Here is a 26,463-nt window from a genome sequence, read left to right on the forward strand (position 1 = left end):
CGCATCTGTTGCAGAAGCAGAAGAGCTCAACTTTGTACCCTCAGTGCCAAGCATGATGCCGGACACATCAGGGCTTAATAACTGTGCTTTGAATGAGTGAAAGTCTAACCTCTTAGCTATATGCCCATGAGGTCTGGAAGGGGTAGAGGTAGTCTGTAACCATATGTCCTGATTTGCCTGATAATCCCAGACTATACCTGTTGTATCCGCATAATCAGTAATGGCCCCTTTTACTTGCTAAAGAGTATCAGTTTGGACAGCAAATTATATTTTACTTTAGGTATATAGTCTGTCACCAAAATGAATGTTTTCCATTGATTAGATGATCACAAATACACATGGGGCCCTTTATTTTTTCAACCAAGTCACTCCTCAGTCCTTGCAGAGCCTGTCTTTGGTGGACTTTGTGAGGTCCTTTTTTCTCTGGTCTCCCGTTTTATCTCTTCGCCCATGTTTCCCTTATTTCTTCCATCCCTGTTTTTCCTTCATGAGTCCTGGCTCTACCCCTGGGGTGGGGAGTGTGAGTCAGCCTCTCTGTGTCCTGTGAGTTCTGATTATTTTAAGTCCTTCAGAGTCTCAGAGGAACACCACTTCTAACATATCCTTCCTTGCTAATATTCACAACCTTTCATAGCATGACTTCAATGTATTTTTGTGCTGACAAAGTCTCTATTTTTTTTCTGACTTTCCAAAGACCCCTCTCAAGAATGAGTGATAATGGAGACAAGGAAAGAAGGAAGCAAGGGAGGAAGAAAACCCTGTATTGCTACAAATGGATAAATGAACAAAAAGCTTGAGTGAGGGCCTACATATGGACAAGGAGATGGACTTCTAGTCCTATGGCTTTTTCTTACCTACCAAAAAGAAAGGGCTGAATTACATCTTGCTTTTTAAGCAAGGAGTCTGATTTATTCCTGAGACTTCTATCTATTTCCATTTATTTAGCTTAGCATTTACACCAGCAGGATTCAAGAATAAATTCTATTTTGTTCAAGATAAATCATCATTCACTCCTGGAAGCCCAAAACCATCATAAAAATAAAAAGAAGTAGGAGGGAAAAGGAATGTTAGTAAGAATTGGATCCATTAATGAGTTTGGGATTTTGATATTTTTTGGGTAATTTTTTTCAATCTTTCTCTCAGACCATGAATGGGAGTTTATTATCTGGGGTGTAAACTTCTTATGAGCTTCTGACATTGCTGCTAATAAGGAAATAATAGCAGATCTATAGTCTCTGTCTTCATAAAAAGAAGCAAGAGACTCATTTGGCCATATCAGACTGAATCAGGAACCTTAAAAAAATAAATTAACTCTATATAACAGGATGTAAAGTTAGAGTCTGAAGACATGGATTGGAATCCCATTCTATTCGTTCCTAGCTGCGTGGCCTTGGACAAATCTCTTGGGGACTCAGCTTCTCAACTGCATAATGAGAGGCTTATTTGCTTAAGCTCCACCTATCACTCAAGCTCTATGAATCTACGGCTTAATCATTTGGTCAGGGAGAATTTCTTTCTCCAATAATCCCCACATGAAGGGCATCAAATGTTCAACTCCATCTCCTACTCCCACATCCCACTAGTTATCTTCTAACACCCCTAACAGAAGGCCTAGGATCTCTATGCTCCCTTACTGCCCCCATCTTTCCCTGTAATCCATATGCTCTGGATTCCATAACTTCATCAGGGTGATTTCTGGTAAATGAACTGACTCTGCTCACAGTGCCTGGCTGTGCCGTGGCTATGAGCTCTCTGAGGACAGCAAAACATCTCATATCAAAGGGTCCATCTGTCTTTAGCTGGAAAATATATTTTGAATAATCAAGTTTGCTACAAATTGGCCAGCTCAGGTCCACTACTGAGAAATCAATTGCTCAGCCTTTCATGTCTCTCCTGAGCCAGTGTATGTTGTTCAGTGGATTCAATACTACAACAATCTCAACCCCTGCTCCTCCTTGGCAAGGAATGTTATTTCATTACACCTGCCTAGAAAGGTACCAACATTCCCTGACTTGCTATTGACATTCATTGATTCAAACCTGACTCCCAGACATGTTTGCTTACTAAAAGGAGCCTAAATAAAGCATGTGTTACTCATTTTCCCCTAGCGAGAGAAGATTTTGTAAAATCGTCTTGCAGCAACCCTTGTCAATATGGTTTAAAAATAGTGCTCACAATTCACTAATACCCTCTGTGCCTGTGGGATGGAAACACCTTTACATAGTCAGACCCAGGGATCTTAAACCCCATTTGGAGATTTCCAGAAAGTTCTCTTATAACTACTTCATGGATTTGCTGGGACCATGAAATGAGATGATGCATGCGAACTGCACAAACCCCAGCACATTACAGGAACTCTATTTTTTCCAGTGGGTGAGAAAGATGCCTTAGAGAAGGCAGCACTGCCGAAGCTCTCTTGATGATGATAGGAAAGATTACTGTGAATACATGGTAAAATGGTAGGGGTAGGACAGAAGGAATGAATGTATAAGTAGATAGGAAAGTGAAACAGATGTGGAGTAAAGCATGAGCATAATGTGAGAAAGTTCTCCCAGACTCTGCCTTCTCAGCATCCCAAATGGCCACACTCATGGGAACAAAGTTTTCTGGTGGGTCTCAAGTTCCATCCTCATTACAGTCTATAATCTACCTACAAACTTCCCCTTCCTGCGCTCTGAATGCTGCCATCATAAGAACACATTCTCTGCTCCTTAGTTTCTTTTTTTTTTTGCTTCCTAATTTCTTATGTGTAATTCCTACATCTCTCCCATGGTACCAAAGACATTCATAGCTCTACCTTTGATTTCTCTGGTCTGCGTGGAAACAGCCACCTGAGATTCTGCTTTACAGATAACTTGATAAATTCCATTGATGTTGGAACCCATGTCCATTTAATTCTCTAGGAATTGTACCTACAACTGCTCTGTTGTATTCAAGGGTCCATGGTTTGTATTTTCTTTGTAACAATCACGGACGACATCTATAGACTTTCAAATGCTCTCACTGCCTAGCTGAAAACAGTGTCCCACACAAGGGGACACAAGGAAGAACTGTCCTGCTCCAAACAGCAATGCAGCTCTCTTGTCCCCTGCATTGGTAAACTCTGTCTGGCCTAGTAAAATGCTTCCTAGAAGAAAAGTGCATCAAAAGCCTCCATAATTCTGAACGTTAGCTTTGCTAGGCTGACTACCATGCTCCTGCACCCTGGTTGTAAGACAGATTCTTCATGGTCCCTGAATCCTGTTCCCTTGTCCCTACTAACTGGGTTCAGGGACAGTGGCTGGCACAAGGCACTCCTGTGAAAGAGACTCCCAACCCAAATCTACCAACCACAACATGAATCCCTCGGATTGGACTGTTCCCAGTCTCTTTTCCTTGATTTTCTTTCTCTAGCTTCCTCTGTGCTTTTCATAATTACTGTTCTTCCTCCTATTACAAATGAACCTCTCCTTCCTTCTGTCATCTCCTAAACTTCCCTGAAGGAATTTTTTAGTAAGTTCTGGCAAAAGTAGCAAGAATGCTAAAGACCAGTCAAAAAAAGGAAGCAAAACCCAAAAAAGCTAAAGGAAGCAGGCTTTTGGCTCTGGAAAACAAATGCTTTTATGCTACCTTAGGCACTAGCGCAGAAGGGTCCCTTGAAAAGGAGTCAGGCTATAACATTACTTAATATTGAGTATCTCAGCAGCACTGCAAGGTGATGTTTACCATGGCTTTCCTTGTACCAAGGGCTGGGTTTCCAGCGACCCATTTGCTGGTGCCAATTTCTAATAGCTTTATGGCCAGAAACTACTGCCCAACTGGGGCGAGGGAGGGCAGGGTGCAGAGGGAGACAGGATTAGATCTAGGCCCAGGGGGTCAGTGGCAGTGTGCACAAAAAGCTGGCCCCTGGAGGGAACAAAGGCCAGGAATTCCCTTGGCCCCTTGGCAGCCTGAGGGTGTCACTTGTTGGAAAAAATGAGGTCTAACCCAGATAAAAGGGGAAGCTGGTACCTCACCTGCCAGGTCTATACTGAAATATAAACTCCAGCCTCTGGAGTTTCTTCCAGCTGCCAGCCAGGTGCCACAACAACTTGGTACCAGGCTCTGGCCCTCCCTTCACCATACCCTAGTAGGAAAGCATCCCCAGGATGAGGTTCAGCAATACTCTTGTCTATAAGGGTGATAAACAAGGAGTTTAGAGCCTGAACATCTTATCTGAGGTGATGACAAGAAGCCCAGAGAGAGACTATACAAGAGTCCTTGTATGGCCAACATAGTCTAACTGACATCTTTGTGTAAATGAGAAGGCCCTCCCTCACTGTGAGTAGATAGAGACCTGTGGGTGCACAGCTTGGGTGAAACACAGGCATGATTTGTGCTCAGGTACAGTGCACAATGCATAGCAACACAGAGCCGTCCCATTCCATAGCTCAGGGGTTAGAAATAATTAGGTTCAACGCAGAGTGTCAGAAAAGATGGCAGGTGTCATGTCTGGGTCAGCCTTCTCACACCCTTCTGCATGTTGGGGCATCAGTCTGTGCCAGGCTAGCTAAGGACAGAGATGCTAGGAGGAGCAAGGGTGACAGAAACATGGTGGCCCTACCAGGACTTACACTCAAGCCAGCCATGTCCTAACCTCACTCTAACACAGCCACTGAGACCCAACCCACTCCCGTCATCAGGCTCACTCACCACCATCTGTCTCTGAAGAAAATTATCTAGAACAATGCATGCCTGCTTGCTATGAGTGCATTTGGGGATCCAACAGTGATGTGAGGTACAGAAAATGGACCAAGCAGTATTATCACGAGGAAGGAATCAAAAGGAATAGGGGAAAGGTCTCAAATAGGGGGGATTGGTTCCTAAAAGAAGAAGAATTGGACCACAACCCTCTCACTACTACTCCAAACATAAAGCAACAGATAAAATATAAAAAGAATGTATTAAGGGGCAACCTTCATGATGGCGGAGGAGTAAGACGTGGAGATCACCTTTCTCCCCACAGATACACCAGAAATACATCTACACGTGGAACAACTCCTACAGAACACCTACTGAACACTGACAGAAGACCTCAGACCTCCCGAAAGGCAAGAAACTCCCCATGTACCTGGGTAGGACAAAAGAAAAAAGAAAAAACAGAGACAAAGAATAGGGTCGGGACCTGCACCAGTGGGAAGGAGCTGTGAAGGAGGAAAGGGTTCCACACACTAGGAAGCCCCTTCGCGGGCGGAGACTGCGGGTGGCGGAGGGGGGAGCTTCGGAACCGCGGAGGAGAGCACAGCAACAGGGGTGCGGAGGGCAAAGCGGAGAGATTTCCGCACAGAGGATCTGTGCTGGCCAGCACTCACCAGCCCGAGAGGCTTGTCTGCTCACCCGCCGGGGCGGGCGGGGCTGCGAGCTGAGGCTTGGGCTTTGGTCTGATGCAGGGAGAGGACTGGCGGCGTGAACACAGCCTGAAGGGGGCTAGTGCACCACGGCTAGCCAGGAGTGAGTCCGGGAAACGGTCTGGAGCTGCCGAACAGGCAAGAGACTTTTTCTTGGCTCTTTGTTTCCTGGTGTGCGAGGAGAGGGGATTAAGAGCGCTACTTAAAAGAGCTCCAGAGACGGGCGCGAGCCGTGGCTATCAGTCCAAACCCCAGAGACGGGCACGAGACGCTAAGGCTGTTGCTGCAGCCACCAAGAAGCCTGTGTGCAAGTACAGGTCACTATCCCCACCTCCCCTCCCGGCAGCCTGTGCAGCCCACCACTGCCAGGGTCCCGTGATCCAGGGACAGCTTCCCCGGGAGAACACACGGCTCGCCTCAGGCTGGTGCAATGTCACGTCAGTCTCTGCCGCCGCAGGCTCGCCCCGAATTCTGTACCCCTCCTTCACCCCGGCCTGAGTGAGCCAGAGCCGCCAAATTAGCTGCTCCTTTAACCCCGTCCTGTCTGAGTGAAGACCAGATGCCCTCAGGCAACCTACACGCAGAGGCGGGTCCAAATCCAAAGCTGAACCCCAGGAGCTGTGCAAACAAGGAAGAGAAAGGGAAGTCTCTCCCAGCAGCCTCAGGAGCAGTGGATTAAATCCCCACAATCAACTTGATGTACCCTGCATCTGTGGAATACCTGAATAGACAACGAATCATTCCAAAATTGAGGCAGTGGACTTTGGGAGCAACTGTAGACTTGGGGTTTGCTGCATGCGACTGACTGGTTTCGGGTTTTACGTTTATCTTAGTTTAGTATTTAGAGTTTATTATCATTGGTAGATTTGTTTATTGATTTGCTTGCTCTCTTCCTTTTTTATATATATATACATATATATTTTTTTTTTCCTTTTTCTCTTTTTGTGAGTGCATATGTGTATGCATCTTTGTGTGATTTTGTTTGTATATCTTTGCTTTTACCATTTGTCCTAGTGTTCTGTCTGTCCGTTTTTTATTTTTTTTTAATATAGTTTTTAGTGCTTGTTATCATTGGTGGACTTGTTTTTTAGTTTGGTTGTTCTCTTCCTTCTTTCTTTTCCTTTTTTTCTATTACTTTTTAATAATTTTTTTTATTTTAATAACTTTATTTCTTTTTATTTTTTCTTTCTTTCTTTCTTTTTTTCTCCCTTTACTTCTGAGCCACGTGGCTGACAGGGTCTAGGTGCTCCAGCCAGGTGTCAGGCCTGTACCTCTGAGGTGAGAGAGCCGAGTTCAGGACATCGGTCCACCAGACACCTCCCAGCTCCACGTAATATCAAATAGCGAAAGCTCTCCCACAGATCTCGATCTCAACGCTAACACCCAGCTGCACTCAAAGACCAGCAAGCTACAGTGCTGGACACCCTATGCCAAACAACTACCAAGAAAGGAACACAACCCCAGCCATTAGCAGAGTGACTGCCTAAAATCATAATAAGGTCACAGGCACCCCAAAACACACCACCGGACATGGTCCTGCCCACGAGAAAGACAAGATCGAGCCTCATCCAACAGAACACAGGCACTAGTCCCCTCCATAACGAAGCCTACACAACCCACTGAACCAACCTTAGCCACTGGGGGAAGATACCAAAAGCAACGGGAACTACGAACCTGCAGCCTGCGAAAAGGAGACCCCAAACACAGTAAGTTAAGCAAAATGAGAAGACAGAGAAAGATAAAGCAGATGAAGGAGCAAGGTAAAAACCCACCAGACCAAACAAATGAAGAAGAAATCCACAGTCTATCTGAAAAAGAATTCAGAGTAATGATAGTAAAGATGATCGAAAATCTTGGAAATAGAATGGAGAAAACACAAAAAACATTTAACAAGGACCTAGAAGAACTAAAGAGCAAACAAACAACGATGAACAACACAATAAATGAAATTAAAAATTATTTAGAAGTAATCAATAGCAGAATAAAGGCAGAAGGATGGATAAGTGACCTGGAAGATAATATAGTGGAAATAACTACTGCAGAGCAAAATAAAGAAAAAAGAATGAAAAGAAGTGTGAACAGTCTTAGAGACCTCTGGGACAACATTAAACGCACCAACATTAGAATTATAGGGGTCCCAGAAGAAGAAGAAAAAGAGAAAAGGACTGAGAAAATATTTGAAGAGATTATGGTAGAAAACTTCCCTAATATGGAAAAGGAAGTAGTCAATCAAGTTCAGGAAGCACAGAGAGTCCCATACAGGATAAATCCAAGGAGAAACATGCCAAGACACATATTAATCAAGCTAAAAAAAATTAAATACAAAGGAAAAATATTAAGAGCAGCAAGGGAAAAATAACAAATAACATACAAGGGAATCCCCATAAGGTTAACAGCTGATCTTTCAGCAGAAACTCTGCAAGCCAGAAGGGAGTGGCAGGACATATTTAAAGTGATGAAAGGGAAAAACCTACAGTCAAGATTGCTCCACCCAGCAAGGATCTAATTCAAATTTGACAGAGAAATTAAAACCTTTACAGACAAGCAAAAGTTAAGAGAATTCAGCACCACCAAACCAGCTTTACAACAAATGCTAAAGGAACTTCTCTAGGCAGGAAACACAAGAGAAGGAAAAGACCTACAATAACAAACCCAAAACAATTAAGAAAATAGTAATAGGAACACACATATCAATAATTACCTTAAATGTAAATGGATTAAATGCTCCCACCAAAAGACACAGACTGGCTGAATGGATACAAAAACAAGACCCACATATATGCTGTCTACAAGACACCCACTGCAGACCTAGGGGCACATACAGACTGAAAGTGAGGGGATGCAAAAAGATATTCAATGCAAATGGAAATCAAAAGAAAGCTGGAGGAGCAATTCTCCTATCAGACAAAATAGACCTCAAAACAAAGACTATTACAAGAGACAAAGAAGGACACTACATAATGATCAAGGGACAATTCAAGAAGAAGATATAAGAATTGGAAATATTTATGCACCCAACATAGGAGGACCTCAATACATAAGGCAAATGCTAACCACCATAAACGGGGAAATCGACAGTAACACAATCATAGTAGGGGATTTTAACACCCCACTTTCACCAATGGACAGATCATCCAAAATGAAAATAAATAAGGAAACACAAGCTTTAAATGATACATTAAACAAGATGGACATAACTGATATTTATAGGACATTCTATCCCCAAACAAGAGAATACACATTTTTCTCAAGTGCTCATGGAACATTCTTCAGGCTAGATCATATCTTGGGTCACAAATCAAGCCTTGGTAAATTTAAGAAAACTGAAATTGTATCAAGTATCTTTTCCGACCACAATGCTATAAAACCGGATATCAATTACAGGGAAAAATTTCTAAAAAACACAAACACACAGAAGCTAAACAATATACTACTTAATAACCAAGAGATTACTGAAGAACTCAAAGAGGAAATCAAAAAATACCTAGAAACAAATGACAATGGAGACACGACGACCCAAAACCTATGGGATGCAGCAAAAGCAGTTCTAAGAGGGAAGTTTATAGCAATACAGTCCTTCCTCAAGAAACAAGAAACATCTCAAATAAACAACCTAAACTTACACCTAAAGCACTTAGAGAAAGAAGAATAAAAAAAAACCCAAAGTTAGCAGAAGGAAAGAAATCATAAAGATCAGATCAGAAATAAATTAAAACGAAATGAAGGAAATGATAGCAAACATCAATAAAACTAAAAGCTGGTTCTTTGAGAAGATAAACAAAATAGATAAACCATTAGCCAGGCTCATCAAGAAAAAAAGGGAGAAGACTCGAATCAACAGAATTAGAAATGAAAAAGGAGAAGTAACAACTTACACGGCAGAAATACGAAGGATCACGAGAGATTACTACAAGCAACTATATGCCAATAAAATGGACAACCTGGAAGAAATGGACAAATTCATAGAAAAGCACAACCTTCCGAGACTGAACCAGGAAGAAATAGAAAATATAAACAGACAAATCACAAGCACTGAAATTGAGACTGTGATTAAAAATCTTCCAACAAACCAAAGTCCAGGACCAGATGGCTTCACAGGCGAATTCTATCAAACATTTAGAGAACAGATAACACCTATCCTTCTCAAACTCTTCCAAAATACAGCAGAGGGAGGAACACTCCCAAACTCATTCTACAGGCCACCATCACCCTGATACAAAAAGCAGACAAAGGTGTCACAAAAAAACTACAGACCAATATCACTGATGAACATAGATGCAAAAATCCTCAACAAAATACTAGCAAACAGGATCCAACAGCACATTAAAAGGATCACACACTATGATCAAGTGGGGCTTATCCCAGGAATGCAAGGATCCTTCAATATACGCAAATCAGTCAATGTGATAAACCAGATTGACAGATTGAAGAAGAAAAACCGTATGATCATCTCAATAGATGCAGAAAAAGCTTTCAACAAAATTCAACACCCATTTATGATAAAAACCCTCCAGAAGGTAGGCATAGAGGGAACTTACCTCAACATAATAAAGGCCATATATGACAAACCCACAGCTAGCATCATTCTCAATGGTGAAAAACTGAAACCATTTCCTCTAAAATAAGGAACAAAACAAGGTAGTCCAGTCTCACCACAATTGTTCAACATAGTTTTGGAAGTTTTAGCCACAGCAGTCAGAGACAAAAAAGAAATAAAAGGAATCCAAATCAGAAAGGAAGAAGTAAAACTGTCACTTTTTGCAGATGACATGGTACTATATACATAGACTATCCTAAAGATGCTAACAGAAAACTAGTAGAGCTAATCAATGAATTTGGTAAAGTAGCAATTAAGGAAACACTGCCATTTACCATTGCAACAAAAAGAATAAAATACCTAGGAATAAACCTACCTAAGGAGACAAAAGACCTGTATGCAGAAAACTATAAGACACTGATGAAAGAAATTAAAGATGATACAAACAGATGGAGAGATATACCATTGTTCTTGGATTGGAAGAATCAACATTGTGAAAATGACTCTACTACCCAAAGCAATCTACAGATTCAATGCAATCCCTATCAAACTACCAATGGCATTTTTCACAGAACTAGAACAAAAAATTTCACAATTTGTATGGAAACACAGGAGACCCCGAATAGCCAAAGCAATCTTGAGAAAGAAAAACGGAGCTGGAGGAATCAGGCTCCCGGACTTCAGACTATACTACAAAGCTACAGTAATCAAGACAGTATGGTACTGGCACAAAATCAGAAATATAGATCAATGGAACAGGATAGAAAGCCCAGAGATAAACCCACACACATATGGTCACCTTAGTTTTGATAAAGGAGGCAAGAATATACAGTGGAGAAAAGACAGCCTTTCAATAAGTGGTGCTGGGAAAACTGGATAGCTACATGTAAAAGAATGAAATTAGAACACTCCCTAACACCGTACATAAAAATAAACTCAAAATGGATCAAAAACCTCAATGTATGGCCAGACACTACACACATCTTAGAGGAAAGCATAGGCAGAATACTCTATGACATACATCACAGCAAGATCCTTTTTGACCCACCTCCTAGAGAAATGGAAATAAAAACAAAAATAAACAATGGGACCTAATGAAACTTAAAACCTTTTGCACAGCAAAGGAAACCATAAACAAGACAAAAAGACAACCCTCAGAATGGGAGAAAATATTTTCAAATGAAGCAACTGACAAAGGATTAATCTCCAAAATTTACAAGCAGCTCATGCAGCTCAATATCAAAAAAACAAACAATCCAATCCAAATATGGGCAGAAGACCTAAACAGACATTTCTCCAAAGAAGATATACAGATTGCCAACAAACACATGAAAGGATGCTCAACATCACTAATCATTAGAGAAATGCAAATCAAAACTACAATGAGGTATCACCTTACAGCAGTCAGAATGGCCATCATCAAAAAAATCTAGAAACAATAAATGCTGGAGAGGGTGTGGAGAAAAGGGAACCCTCTTGCACTGTTGGTGGGAATGTAAATTGATACAGCCACTGTGGAGAACAGTATGGAGGTTCCTTTAAAAACTAATAGACTAGGGGTGCTTACTACCCAGAGACTCACTGAAAAAAACAAACAAAAAACTGAAGAATGCGTATAGAAACTGATAAAAATATAATAACTGTATATTTAATCCTTACCCATAAAAATAATAACTATTTGGGGGGGGAGGGTTAGGTTTAAATAAAACCCTAGACAGCAATATGAAGAAAGATATGTGCAGTGTAGGTACAGGAGGAAGAGAGGAACAAAGAAATTATTTTCTTATCTAGAAGAGACAAGATATACTGAATAAACATAGGCTTTATAGAAATTTTTAAAATTATGTATATATGTTAAAACTTTAAGGACAACCACTAAAATAAAAGTAATGCATCATATATATTGCAAGCAACAAAGGGAATAAAGGAAAATAGAAAAAAAAATCAACCACACAGAAAGCAGAAAAGAAAAAACAAAGCAGCAAAGAAAAAGCGTGGCTACAGCAGATGTGTCCAGATGTCTGCCAAAGATTTGTGATCCTCTACCATAGTGAGGAACTGCTGCTGGGAAGTGGCTGTCAGGCCAAGAACTACATTTCCCAGGCCCCTCTTGCTTCTAGGTAGGACCATATGACTAGTTCTCATCAACAAAATGTGAGCAGTAGTGATATAAATAACTTTCAGGCTGATGTGGTTAAGAAGCAGCCTAACCCTTTCTTTCCCTTTCTAGGGTGATCTTGGAACCAACATGTTGGGAGTGGCAGCACCGCAAGATGGAAGAAACCTTGATTCCTGAATGACTGTGTGGGGCAGACCATACCCTCTGTGCCACTGATTGGATTTTTACATAACAAAATACATACTTCTATTATGTTAAGCCACTGAGGTTTCCAGGTTCATCTGTAACCTCAGCTGGCACTACCCTAAGTAATACAGACGGTAAACAGAAAAAAAATAATTTGACAGAAATAATGTAGGTATATTATCAATCACAAAAATGTAAATGGACTAAGCCCAAGGGTTGGCAAACTACAGCTGGCAGGACAAATCTGGCTCTGTGCATTGATTTATGTATTGTCAGTGGCTATTTCTGAGTAGTTACAGCAGAGACTATATGGGTCACAGAGCCAAAAATATTTACTGTCTGATCCTTTCTAGGAAAAGATTGCTGACCTCTGAATTAAACCCATTTATTAAAAAATAGGATGAGAGCAAGTCAATTTTTTTATTTTTTTTTTTTTTGCGGTACGCGGGCCTCTCACTGTTGTGGCCTCTCCCGTTGCGGAGCACAGGCTCCGGACGCGCAGGCTCAGCGGCCATGGCTCACGGGCCCAGGCGCTCCGCGACATGTGGGATCTTCCCGGTCCGGGGCATGAACCCTGTGTCCCCTGCATCGGCAGGCGGACTCTCAACCACTGCGCCACCAGGGAAGCCCGAGAGCAAGTCAATTTTTAAAGATTCAAATAATGCTATTTACCAGAAAACATACTTTTTAAAAATCTCACCAAAGGTTTGCAAATAAGGAAATGGATAAAGATATGTCAAGCAAATACTAACCAAAAGAAAGAATACATAGCAAATTAATATCAGACAATATAAAAGGTAATGCGTCAACATTAACAGGGATAAAGTAGTATACTACATAAGGAGAAAAAGAAAACACCCCAGGAAGACGAAACAATCTTGAACTTGTAAGCACCTAATTATATAAAGCAAATGTGATAGAACTACAATGAAAACTTCTTCACAGCTATAAATTCAGAGGCAAATTTCAGCACGCATCTTTCAGAAACTGATAAATCAAGCCAATAAATTTTAGTTATATTAAAGAAGGAGCAATTAGGAGATCTGAAAGCTGTGACTCCCAATGCAGAACGGGTGGGGGTTTCAGAACCACCTGAGGAACTTTTTCAAATAATACATTACCCAGAGAGGAGAAAAGGAGAGATCTTCTGAGAACTAATTCAGTACACCTCTGTTACTGTCAGAAAGAGGGGGATCGCTTAGGGATGTTATGTTGTGGTAAAAAGAGGTTGAGAACTGTTAAGTCTTTCTCAAGATGCTGGACAGTGGCCAACCTCAATGATAAGCGCCCTGAAAAGAAACATTTGTGATTTATCAAGTACTTAAACCGTTTCCAACATAAGCTACTGCATGGGTACCAGAGACATCAAAGTACTGGAATAAGAACAAAAAAACCTGTTATGAGAGTGACCGGCTACCTCTCCTGATTTTCTGAGTACTTGTTTCTAATTTTCAAAACATGTCAGAGTTTTGTCTTAGTATATTCAGTTTAACTAAATGTACAGCTTCTCAGGACAGAAAATAGTTTTTAAGGTGTACAAAACTATATATTGACTTAAAATCCTGGCTCAACAGCTTTAGGAAAATTTTACCAATAGACAATCTATTAAAAGGTAATCTACTCCCTCTAAAAGTTCAAAGTTCACTGCACAAGAGAAATTCGTTTAATCTAAGGAAACCACAAAAATGAAATTTAACTCTGCCGTAAAACAGAGGAATGTAACGTTCTCATTCAATCAGTCCACCAGTCCACTTGGTTTCCTCTCTAGACCTCGCCTATGGGAAGGAATTTATAATAATGTAGTCAGTATATCAAAATTCCTCTCTAACAAATAAATTCTATGTCCATGGAAGTTTGCAAGGAATATATTTTGAGACTACACATTCAAAGGCAAGAGAAAAGAAATTGTGTCTAAATAATGGACTGAGGCACTAGTTCAGAAAATAAAAATACATAATTTCGGAGTAACGAGGAAAACATAAAATACTAGGGAGAGAAGTTCAGTTCTGACATGGCAAACAGGCAATACTACTTATTCTTGAATAGCTAAGTGACATGGTGAAAACGTGAAAGAAGGATTAGAGCAGAAAGAGAGAGGCTAGAAGACCTGGGTAGTCCATGCGTGAGTTGATGAGGGTGGGGATTTAGAGGAATGGCCCTAAGAATGAGATTTAATGTGAATGAAGACTGGGGAGGAGGAGCCAACCAGACAGGGAACGACTGGAAGAATTAGAAAAAAAGGAAGGAGGAGGAGGGAGGAGGAAAGAAGGGAAGATGGAAGAACAAAGATTACACTGATTACATTTACAAAACTGGTGCAGGCATGACGACAGGCAAAAGAAACCTGTATCTATTCGTGGAGGTTAGTTTTAGGCTCATTAAATTTAAGATGAAAGATAAAGATCAAAGATAAAAATCAGGCCAGCATTTGAATACAGTGATACTCAAACAGTAGCCCTTAGAGTCCTGCATCAGAATCCCCTGTGTGCCTATTAAAATGCAGATTTCAGGGCTCCCCTCCAGACCTACTGAACCACAATCCCAGGAATCTGGATTAAATGAATTTAGAGGAGGGAGGTACTGAGGGCACTGGAGTGTCCCCCATTGAACCAGAGATAAGATATGTATACTCTGTAGACCAAACTCCAAGTGGCTGAGCTTAGGATCCAAGCAGGATCCAAGCACTAAAGCATAGGGGGAAGGAGGTGGGGGGGGGGGTGTCTCAACAGTTATGGGTCACAAAGAGTAGCCAACGAAGGATACAGAAAGAAAGGAGTTCGTGAGCTTAGCAGGAACCAGAATTATACATTATCACAAGGATGAGGGAGTTTGTGGAGAAAGTTCTATTGGGTGCTTGGATGGTTTTTTTTTCCTCTGTAGTTCTAGATAATTACATTGGGACTCCTACAGCTGGCCAAGAATACAGCTTGAGCCTGCTGATAGCATCCTAGACAGTAAGAAAAACCAATAGGCTAATAGTAGGTATACAGTAGATACAAGTAGTAGGACTTTTAAGTCTTAACTTCCCCAAAGCAAGAAAAGATCTTATGCCCTCTCTCATTTTCATCATGTATTTAACAATAAGTTATGGGTTTAAAAAAACGATTAAGAAATGTTTACACAGGTGTCTAATATTTTAAGCTTTGGAAGAAAAAAGGTGATTGGGCCCAAGTGTGCTTTTCCTCCCAGTTACAGTATTTCCTTTCCAGTGTTTTTAAATTGTCCTAGTTTCCAAGGTAACAGCCAATGGATATTGGGTTGTATTCCTCCCAGTTTAAGAGTTGCAGGCAGGTGCAGTTCAGGATGTAGTGAAGGCCTCTGATCCAAATACCCAAATGCTCTTCTTGAATTAATGAGCAAAAAATATTCAATCACTGCAAACCTTAAAGTTGAAAAAAGCTTCTCATGGCAACGACAGCAATTTACACACCTGCAGAGCTTTGCAATGCACAAGGCACTTTCCCAATCATTTCTCATAGATTCTTCCATCAACCCTCAGAGGCCAGCAGAGCAGACACTATTATTTTCTCCCTTCACAGGAAGGTGTATGTCCAAGGGATGGAGCAGGGATTTGAACTCTGACCATCAGGCTCAGGGATCTTTTTATGATACATGAAACACACAATTAATTTTAAAAGGTTTTTTTTCTCTTCAAAAGTAAATATGAGAGAAATACTTGATTGATGTTTTATCTGCAGTTTACATTATCAAATATTTCAATCAGGGTAGGCTCAGTTTTCCTGGTGAATTTGAAGGCTAAATTTCCTGGGAAAACAAAACCCTTCAGCTGCGTGAAGGAACAGTCGGTGGGGGAAGTGAAACCACAGTGTGGCTAAGGAGATGTGAAATGTAAATGCTTTATACAGTTGGGGTCTTGGTATAAGAACCAAACTCTTACTCACCCTACAATCCAGGGATATATAGAGCCACTCCTGGAAGCAGTGAGGCTAGCCCAAAAGTCCACCTTACATGAGGGCCTGAATGGCTTCCTGAAGGAGTGACTGGAGGCACATAATACAGGTCCAGGGTGTGGGGGGCAGAGTCTGGGTGTCTGTCATTCTGGAATCACCATTCTGGAATGATTCAGGACTAAAGATACAAAGAGCAAATTAAAACAAAGAATTATCTTACTAACATCTCCCTGAGACCCTAAGAACCCAAAGCAACACTGTTTTGTGGCACTAGTTGTGCTGAAGGGCAGTGTGAGAGCACACTGGAGTGTAGAAGTTATTTCTGAAATAGGCCCTGTGTGAGCAGAGGCCTTCTTACCATGGAGTAAATGGGATAGTCATGGGAATATTATCTGCTCATAGCTATTGCAGCTTTTTTAAACATTAATTCATTCAGAAAGTATTTATTGAGGTCAGACTTTGTGACAGGTAGTTGGGATACAGCAGTGAGCAAAGCAAATGAAGTTCTACTCTTTGGAAGTTCTATTCTAGTGGGGGAAGATAGAAAAAAACAACAAATTGTGTGATGGACACAGATGTCATGGAAAAAACTGAAGCAGGATACAGGGGATGTAGCTTTCACAAAACACAAGTTGTGTGTCCATTTTAAATGTTTCTATAAATCAACAAAAATCCACTAGATTAATTTTACTAGTTGTGATCACTGAGGAACATTTCATAATGATAACAGGACCAATTCCTCAGGAAGACATAGCAATCCTAAATGTGTATATAGCTAACAACAACGTTTGCTTCAAAATATATAAAGCAAAAACTGTTGGAACTGAAAGACCAAATAGAAAACTCCATAATTATAGCTAGAGACTTCAACAGTCCTCACTCAATAATTGATGGAAGAAGTACAAAAAATCAGTAAGGATATACATGATTCTTTTTTTATAAAGCATTTTTAAAATTAATTCATTTATTTATTTATTTTTAGTTGTGTTGGGTCTTCGTTGCTGTACGCAGGATTTCTCTAGTTGTGGTGAGTGGGGGCTACTCTTTGTTGTGGTGTGCGGGCTTCTCATTGCGGTAGCTTCTCTTGTTGCATAGCACGGGCTCTAGACGCATGGGCTTCAGTAGTTGTGGCACACAGGCTTAGCTGCCCCTCAGCACGTGGGATCTTCCTGGACCGGGGCTCGAAACCATGTCCACTGCATTGGCAGGCAGATTCTTAACCACTGTGCCACCAGGGAAGTCCCAAGGATATACATGATTTGAACAACATTATCAACTAACTTGACCTATTAACATTTATAGAACACTCCAACCAACAACTGCACATTCTTTCTCTGCCCACATGGAACATTCACTAGGCATAGAACCTGGGCTGTAGAACAAGTCTCAATAAATTTAAAATAATTGAAACCATACCTCAAGGGAGTTAAATTTAAAAATAATACAAAGATATCTAGAAAATCCCCCAAATATTTGGAAACTAAAAGTAAGCGTCTAAATGATCCATGTGACAAAGAAAAAAAAGATAAAAAGTAAAGTAAATATTTTTAACTAAATGAAAATATAAACACAGCACATTAAAATGTGTGGGGTAAACATACTCTTGGATTGGAAGAATTAATATTGCTATGATGGCCATACTACTCAAAGCAACCTACAGATTTAATGTGATCCCTATCAACTTACACATGATATTTTTCATAGAACTAGAACAAATAATCTTAAAATTTATATGGAACCATAAAAGACCCAGAATTGCCAAAGCAATCCTTGAGGGAAAAGAACAAAGCAGGAGGCAAAACCCTCCCAGACTTTAGACAATACTAGAAAGCTACAGTAACCAAAACAGTGTGGTATCAATGGAACAGAATAGACAGCCCAGAAATAAATCCACACACCCATGGTCAATTAATCTGCAACAAAGGAGGCAAGAATATACAATGCGGAAAAGACAGTCTCTTCAGCAAGTGGTGTTGGAAAAGTTGGACAGCCACATGTAAATCAATGAAGTTACGACACTCAAATCATACAAAAAAATGAACTCAAAATGGCTTAAAGACTTAAATATGACATGACACCATATGTCTTATATATAGTGTCTATAAGACACTGTATGTGTCTTATAGACACAAAACTATAATTCAAAAAGATAAATGCACCTAGAAGAAAACATAGGCACAACATTCTCTGACATAAATCGTAGCAATGTTTTCTCAGGTCAGTCTCCCAAAGCAATAGAAATAAAAGCGAAAAAAAAACAACTGGGACCTAATCAAACTTACAAGCTCTTGCACAGCAAAGGAAACCATAAAAAAAAAGAAAAGACAACCTACAGAATGGAAGAAAAGATCTGCAAACAATGCAACTGATAGGGCTTAACTTCCAAAATATACAAACGGCTCAAACAACTCAGTAACAAAAAAACAAACAACCCAATCAAAAAATGGGCAGAATACCTAAATACACACTGTTCCAAAGAAGACATACAGATGGCCAAGAGATACATGAAAAGATGTTCATCATCACTAATTATTAGAGGAATGCAAATTAAGACTACAGTGAGGGCTTCCCTGGTGGCACAGTGGTTGAGAGTCCGCCTGCCGATGCAAGGGACAGGGATTCGTGCCCCGGTCCGGGAAGATCCCACATGCCGCGGAGCAGCTGGGCCCATGAGCCATGGCTGCTGAGCCTGCGCATCCGGAGCCTGTGCTCCACAACGGGAGAGGCCACAACAGTGAGAGGCCCACGTACCGCCAAAAAAAAAAAAAAAAAAAAAAAAAACTACAGTGAGGTATCACCTCACACCAATCAGAATGGCCATCATCAAAAAGTCTACAAATAATAAATGGTGGAGAGGGTGTGGAGAAAAGGGAACCCTCTTACACTGTTAGTGGAATGTAAATTGATGCAGCCATTATGGAAAACAGTATGTAGGTTCCTCAAAAAGCTAAAAATAGAGTTGCCATATGATCCAGCAATCCCACTCCTGGACATATACCCAGACAAAACTATAACTCAAAAAGATAAATGCACCGCTATGGTCACAGAAACACTATTTACAATAGCCAAGACACAGAAACAACCAAAATGTCCATCGACAGATGAATGGATAAAGATGTGGTGTATATATACAATGGGCTATTAGCCATAAAAAAAAATGAAATAATGCCATTTTCAGCAACATGGATAGACCTCGAGATTATCATACTAAACGAAGTAAGTCAGAAAGAGAAAGACAAATAGCATATGATATCACTTATATGTAGAATCTAAAATACAACACAAATGAACAAATCTATGAAACAGACCCACAGACAAAGAGAACAGACTTATGGTTGCCAAGGGGGAGGGGGAGGGGAGTGGGGAAGGGAAGGATTGGGAGTTTGGGATTAGCAGATGCAAACTAGTATATATAGGATGGATAAACAATAACTTGTATGGATTATCCATACACTTGTATAGCATATGGATATACACTACTGTATAACACAGGGAACTATATACACTACCCTGTGATAAACCATAATGGAAAAGAATATGAAAAAGAATATATATGTGTATAACTGAGTCACTTTGCTGTACGGCAGAAATTAACATCGTAAATCAACCATACTTAAATAAAATTTAAAAAAAAACGTGTGGGGTACAGCTACAGCAGCTAAAATTGCCTAGAAGCAAATTTAAATGCTTCTATTAGAAAAGAAGGTCTAAAATTAATAATCCAAATTTCCACTATAAGAAACAAGAGAAAGAAGAGTATATTAAAGCTAAAGTAAATATAAGGAAGGAAATAAAGAGTAGAAATTAACATAGAAATGAACAAGCAATAGAAAAAAAAAAGAAACCAAAACTGGTGGGAGTTTTTGGCAAAATACAACAAAATTAATAAAATTCTAGCCAGACAAATCAAGAAAATAGGAGAGAAAACACAAGTTACCAACATCAGGAACAAAAGAGGAGACCTCATTACAGATACTAGAGAGATTAAAAGAAAAACAAGGTAATATTATGAAAAACTTCATGCTGCTGCTTCAGGACAAAACTAGTCTTTTCCTGAAAACACAGAAGCATGTACACAGTTATAATTCTCTGAAAATATTGCTTCTCAGTGTAGTCTCAACCATTTATAATAATTATAACTTTAAACCAAAATAACTTCTATTTTGCATAGAAGACTGGGGGCGTGGATAATGTGAACTGTCACACCCCAGCATTTTATCAGACTAGCAGAGCTCAAGAATTCACATAACACAACTTTCTACAGTCACTAATATTCCATATACAACTTCTCAAAATGGTAGAAATGAACGTGTTCATTAACATGAACCAAAGATATGATTTTTCTGTAGTATATAAAAATAAGAAGCTAAGGTATATAAAATTTAAATTATGCTTAATAATTAATACTTTAGTGTTCGATCTTACTTGCAAATGATCTAGGTATCCAGTGATTTTTCCATTAATTAACCCAATCTAATGCCAATCCAAGATTTAACTTACCTAGATCTTGGAAATTTATCTTTAAGCTGATATAATTACTAATTAAACAAAGTACATCAGAATAAGGATTTAATTTGGTCAAACACAAATTTATATTTTTCATAAGCAAAGCATTAAATGGAAGTAATGCTAGCTTACTTGACCTGTAAACATGTATAAGTTTAGAAAAAACATACCCAAGTATAAAAAAAAATGTATACTTGCATTATATGTAACACTGATAAATCAGAGAAGACATAGCTATTTTTATTAATCTATCCCTTCTTTTTTTGCAGTTTGCGCAAGAGACTTTAACTGGTTTAATGCGCAGAAGACTGGAAAATCTGTTTAGGAAGCAAGGCTGCTGGTGATAAGGACTCTACCCCTGGCTGATTCTGATTACAGGGAAATGATGCTGACTGGGAGATCCAAGAATCAGGTTTATGATGAGTTGCAGAATCTACATTTTGAAATAGTCTCCTGCCACATTCATTCTACCAGTATTAAAAGGTCCTACTGCAGTCTTGGTCTTCTTGAAAAACTGGAAGTGGAGAAATCCACAGCATGGGTTCTAGTTTTAGTTTCAGGAGATTGCCATTCAATAAAATTGGAGGAATTTTTCTCTCGCCCTTGATTTGTTTCCATGTCCTCTTCATCACCAATGACAATTGTCTCACACGTCCCTTCTGAGAAGCCAATTCTTCTGAGGAAGGAAGAATTGTGGAATCATTTCATTGCAGCTCCTAATTTTTTGATGATATAAATGTTATGGTTCTTTGATCAGCTACCACTAGTGCAGAAGGTTGGGAAGCTGTACAGGTTCGATAAAAACATCATCATCATCTTCCACTGATGACTTCTGAAATTTATTAGACCTAGAAAGTAAAGGATTAGGTGGACCACTAAATGAATTTCCTACATTCATGAGACTAGACACAGATATTTAATGAATGAATATGTGAATGGTCCTCATTGAGTCAGCCCGTCTGAGAAACCGCTCATTTCCCTCCCTAATTAATGAGTGGCCTCTGCTTTCCCAGGACATCCCCTTAGAACACTCCACACAGGCAACAACAGGTTCCAGATACTTGGCTGCTCTTATGGAAAGTTCCCTCCTCTATTCTGGACCCACACTCACAGTTATTTTTAACACACAGATTGGGTTAAAAATAAACCCAAGCAATGATAACAGCTTCCTGCCTTAGCCCTCCTAGAAAGGGTATCACAGTTTAAAAAGGATGTTTTATAATTTGAGTAAAAATGCAGTGCTCTAGTGACTAGAAGAACATTCAGCCATCAAGGGTAGGAAGACTTCATCTGAGTTAGGCCTTTTGGATCATCTCATACACCCTCTCCTCATCATGCCCTTCCACACCTCTGAGCTTTTATGGTGTGACTTCCCTTGGCTTCTCATCAACCCTGCCCACCTGGTGAAATGTCACCTCAAAAGTATCTTCTCTAGCTCTCCTGGCTAGCAACTCTCACCTGTTTCCATAGCAAGAGTTTACGACTGTGCTATGACCTATCATAGTTATATATGTTGTCCTCTCCTCCCCCATATGCATTAAGCCCAACAAGATGGGCAGGAATTTCTGAATTCAAGAATCGACTGGGCGAATAAGGAGGCAGGAGAGAATCAGAGAGATGGCAGCAGAAGGACTCAGATGGCATTGCTGGCTTTGATGATGGATGGGGCCACAGGCCACAGAATGCAGGTGACCTCTAGAAGCTGAAAAGGTGAAGAAACAGATTCTTCTTCCCTAGAACTTCCAGAAAAGAAGTCAGCCATGCCAACAGATTTAGCTCAGTGAGATCCATGTCAGACTTCTGATGACCTCCAGAATTGCAGAATAATAAATTTGTTATTTTTATTTTTTTTACATCTCTATTGGAATATAAATGCTTTACAATGATGTGTTAGTTTCTGCTTTATAACAAAGTGAATCAGTTATACATATACATATGTTCCCCTATCTCTTCCCTCTTGCACATCTCTCCCTCCCACCCTCCCTATCCCACCCCTCTAGGTGGTCACAAAGCACAGAGCTGTACTCCCTGTGCTATGCGGCTGCTTCCCACTAGCTATCTGTTTTACGTTTCGTAGTGTATATATGTCCATGTCACTCTCTCACTTTGTCACACCTTACCCTTCCCCATCCCCAAATCCTCAAGTCCATTCTCTAGTAGGTCTGTGTCTTTATTCCCGTCCTACCCCTAAGTTCTTCATGACATTTTTTTTCTTAGATTCAATATATATGTGTTAGCATATGGTATTTGTCTCTCTCTTTCTGACTTACTTCACTCTGTATGACAAACTCTACGTCCATCCACCTCACTACAAATAACTCAATTTCTTTTCTTTTTATGGCTGAGTAATATTCCATTGTATATATGTGCCACATGTTCTTTATCCATTCATCCGATGATGAACACTTAGGTTGCTTCCATCTCCTGGCTATTGCAAATAGAGCTGCAATGAACATTTTGGTACATGACTCTTTTTGAATTATGGTTTTCTCAGGGTATATGCCCAGTACTGGGATTGCTGGGTCATATGGTAGTTCTATTTGCTGTTTTTTGAGGAACCTCCATACTGTTCTCCATAGTAGCTGTACCACTTCACATTTCCACCAGCAGTGCAAGAGTGTTCCCTTTTCTCCACACCCTCTCCAGCATTTATTGTTTCTAGATTTTTTGATGATGGCCATTCTGACCGTTCTGAGATGATATCTAATTGTAGTTTTGACTTGCATTTCTCTAATGATAAATGATGTTGAGCATTCTTTCATGTGTTTGTTGGCAATCTGTATATCTTCTTTGGAGAAATGTCTATTTAGGTCTTCTGCCCGTTTTTGGATTGGGTTGTTTGTTTTCTTGTTATTGAGCTGCATGAGCTGCTTGTAAATCTTGGAGATTAATCCTTTGTCAGTTGCTTCATTTGAAAATATTTTCTCCCATTCTGAGGGTTGTCTTTTGGTCTTGTTTATGGTTTCCTTTGCTGTACAAAAGCTTTGAAGTTTCATTAGGTCCCATTTGTTTATTTTTGCTTTTATTTCCATTTCTCTAGGAGGTGGGTCAAAAAGGATCTTGCTGTGATTTATGTCACACAGTGTTCTGCCTATGTTTTCCTCTAAGAGTTTGATAGTTTCTGGCCTTACATTGAGATCTATAACCCATTTTCAGCTTATTTTTGTGGATGGTGTTAGGGAGTGTTCTAATCTCATACTTTTACATGTCCCTGTCCAGTTTTCCCAGCAGCACCTATTGAAGAGGCTGTCCTTTCTGCACTGTACATTCCTGCCTCCTTTATCAAAGATAAGGTGACCATATGTGCGTGGGTTTATCTCTGGGCTTTCTATCCTGTTCCATTGATCTATCTTTCTGTTTTTGTGCCAGTACCATACTGTCTTGATTACTGTAGCTTTGTAGTATAGTCAGAAGTCAGGGAGCCTGATTCCTCCAGCTCCATTTTTCGTTCTCAAGATTGCTTTGGCTATTCGGGGTCTTTGTGTTTCCATATAAATTGTGAAATTTTTTGTTCTAGTTCTGTGAAAAATACCAGTCATAGTTTGATAGGGATTGCATTGAATCTGTAGATTGCTTTGGGTAGTAGAGTCATTTTCACAATGTTGATTCTTCAATCCAATAACACGGTATATCTCACCATCTATTTGTATCATCTTTAATTTCTTTCATCAGTGTCTTATAATTTTCTGCATACAGGTCTTTTGTCTCCTTAGGTAGGATTATTCCTAGGTATTTTATTCTTTTTGTTGCAATGGTAAATGGGAGTGTTTTCTTAATTTCACTTTCAGATTTTTCATCATTAGTGTATAGGAATGTCAGAGATTTCTGTGCATTAATTTTGTATCCTGCTACTTTACTAAATTCATTGATTAGCTCTAGTAGTTTTCTGGTAGCATCTTTAGGATTTTCTATGTATAGCATCATGTCATCTGCAAACAGTGACAGCTTTACTTCTTCTTTTCCAATTTGGATTCCTTTTAGTTCCTTTTCTTCTCTGATTGCAGTGGCTAAAACTTCCAAAACTATGTTGAACAAGAGTGGTGAGAGTGGGCAACCTTGTCTTGTTCCTGATCTTAGTGCCTTAGTGCCTTAATGCCTTCAGTTTTTCACCATTGAGGATGATGTTGTCTGTGGGTTTGTCATATATGGGCTTTATTATGTTGAGGAAAGTTCCCTCTATGCCTACTTTCTGGAGAGTTTTTATCATAAATGGGTGTTGAATTTTGTTGAAAGCTTTCTCTGCATCTATTGAGATGATCATATGGTTTTTCTCCTTCAATTTGTTAATATGGTGTATCACGTTGTTTGATTTGCATATATTGAAGAATCCTTGCATTCCTGGAATAAACCCCACTTGATCATGGTGTATGATCCTTTTAATGTGCTGTTGGGTTCTCTTTGCTAGTATTTTGTGGAGGATTTTTGCATCTATGTTCATCAGTGATATTGGCCTGTAGCTTTCTTTCCTTGTGACATCCTTGTCTGGTTTTGGTGTCAGGGTGTTGGTGGCCTCGTAGAAGGAGTTTGGGAGTGTTCTTCCCTCTGCTATATTTTGGAAGAGTTTGAGAAGGATAGGTGTTAGATCTTCTCTAAATGTTTGATAGAATTCTCCTGTGAAGCCATCTGGTACTGGGCTTTTGTTTGTTGGAAGATTTTTTATCACAGTTTCAATTTCAGTGCTTGTGATTGGCCTGTTAATATTTTCTATTTCATCCTCATTCAGTCTTGGCAGGTTGTGCATTTCTGAGGATTTGTCCATTTCTTCCAGGTTGTCCATTTTATTGGCATAGAGTTGCTTGTAGTAATCTCTCGTGATTTTTCGTATTTCTGCAGTGTCAGTTGTTACTTCTCCTTTTTCATTTCTAATTCTATTGATTTGAGTCTTCTCCCATTTTCTCTTGATGAGTCTGGCTAAAGGTTTATCAATTTTGTTTATCTTCTCAAAGAACCAGCCTTTAGTTTTATTGATCTTTGCTATCGTTTCCTTCATTTCTTTTTCATTTATTTCTGATCTCATCTTTATGATTTCTTTCCTTCTGCTAACTTTGGGGTTTTTTTGTTCTTCTTTCTCTAATTGCTTTAGGTGCAAGTTTAGGTTGTTTATTCGAGATGTTTCCTGTTTCTTAAGTTAGGATTTTATTACTATAAACTTCCTTCTTAGAACTGCTTTTGCTGCATCCCATAGGTTTTGGGTTGTCGTGTCTCCATTGTCATTTTTTTCTAGGTATTTTTTGATTTCCTCTTTGATTTCTTCAGTGATCACTTCATTATTAAGTAGTGTATTGTTTAGACTCCACGTGTTTGTATTTTTTACAGATCTTTTCCTGTAATTAATATCTGGTCTGATAGCGTTGTGGTCGGGAAAGATACTTGATACAATTTCAATTTTCTTAAATTTACCAAGGCTTGATTTGTGACCCAAGATATGATCTATCCTGGAGAATGTTCCATGAGCACTTGAGAAAAATGTGTATTCTATGTTTTTGGATGGAATGTCCTATAAATATCAATGAAGTCCATCTTGTTTAATGTATCATTTAAAGCTTGTGTTTCCTTATTTATTTTCATTTTGGATGATCTGTCCATTGGTGAAAGTGGGGTGTTAATGTCCCCTACTATGAATGTGTCACTGTCAATTTCTCCTTTTATGGCTGTTAGTATTTGCCTTATGTATTGAGGTGCTCCTATGTTGGGTGCATAAATATTTACAATTGTTATATCTTCTTCTTGGATCGATCCCTTGATCATTATGTAGTGTCCTTCTTTGTCTCTTCTAATAGTCTTTATTTTAAAGTCAGTTTTGTCTGATATGAGAATTGCTAGTCCAGCTTTATTTTG

At 39.6% G+C, this 26,463-nt stretch overlaps 1 protein-coding gene across 6 annotated transcripts in view; it reads right to left on the reverse strand.

Annotated features, from left to right (window-relative positions):
• AKAP6 (A-kinase anchoring protein 6) overlaps positions 1 to 26,463 on the reverse strand; it is a 598,487-nt gene that overhangs the window by 563,381 nt on the left and 8,643 nt on the right. Inside the window, exon 1 of one of the 6 annotated variants that reach the window (XM_079913690.1) lies at positions 16,111 to 16,414. The exons of the other annotated variants lie outside the window; for them this stretch is intronic. The gene's annotated coding sequence lies outside the window, so the exon portion shown is untranslated. Of the gene's footprint in view, positions 1 to 16,110; positions 16,415 to 26,463 lie in introns of those variants that run through there. 6 annotated transcript variants of the gene reach the window in all.

The sequence above is a fragment of the Stenella coeruleoalba genome (assembly GCF_951394435.1).
Source record: "Stenella coeruleoalba genome assembly, chromosome: 2".
Taxonomy (NCBI): domain Eukaryota; kingdom Metazoa; phylum Chordata; class Mammalia; order Artiodactyla; family Delphinidae; genus Stenella; species Stenella coeruleoalba.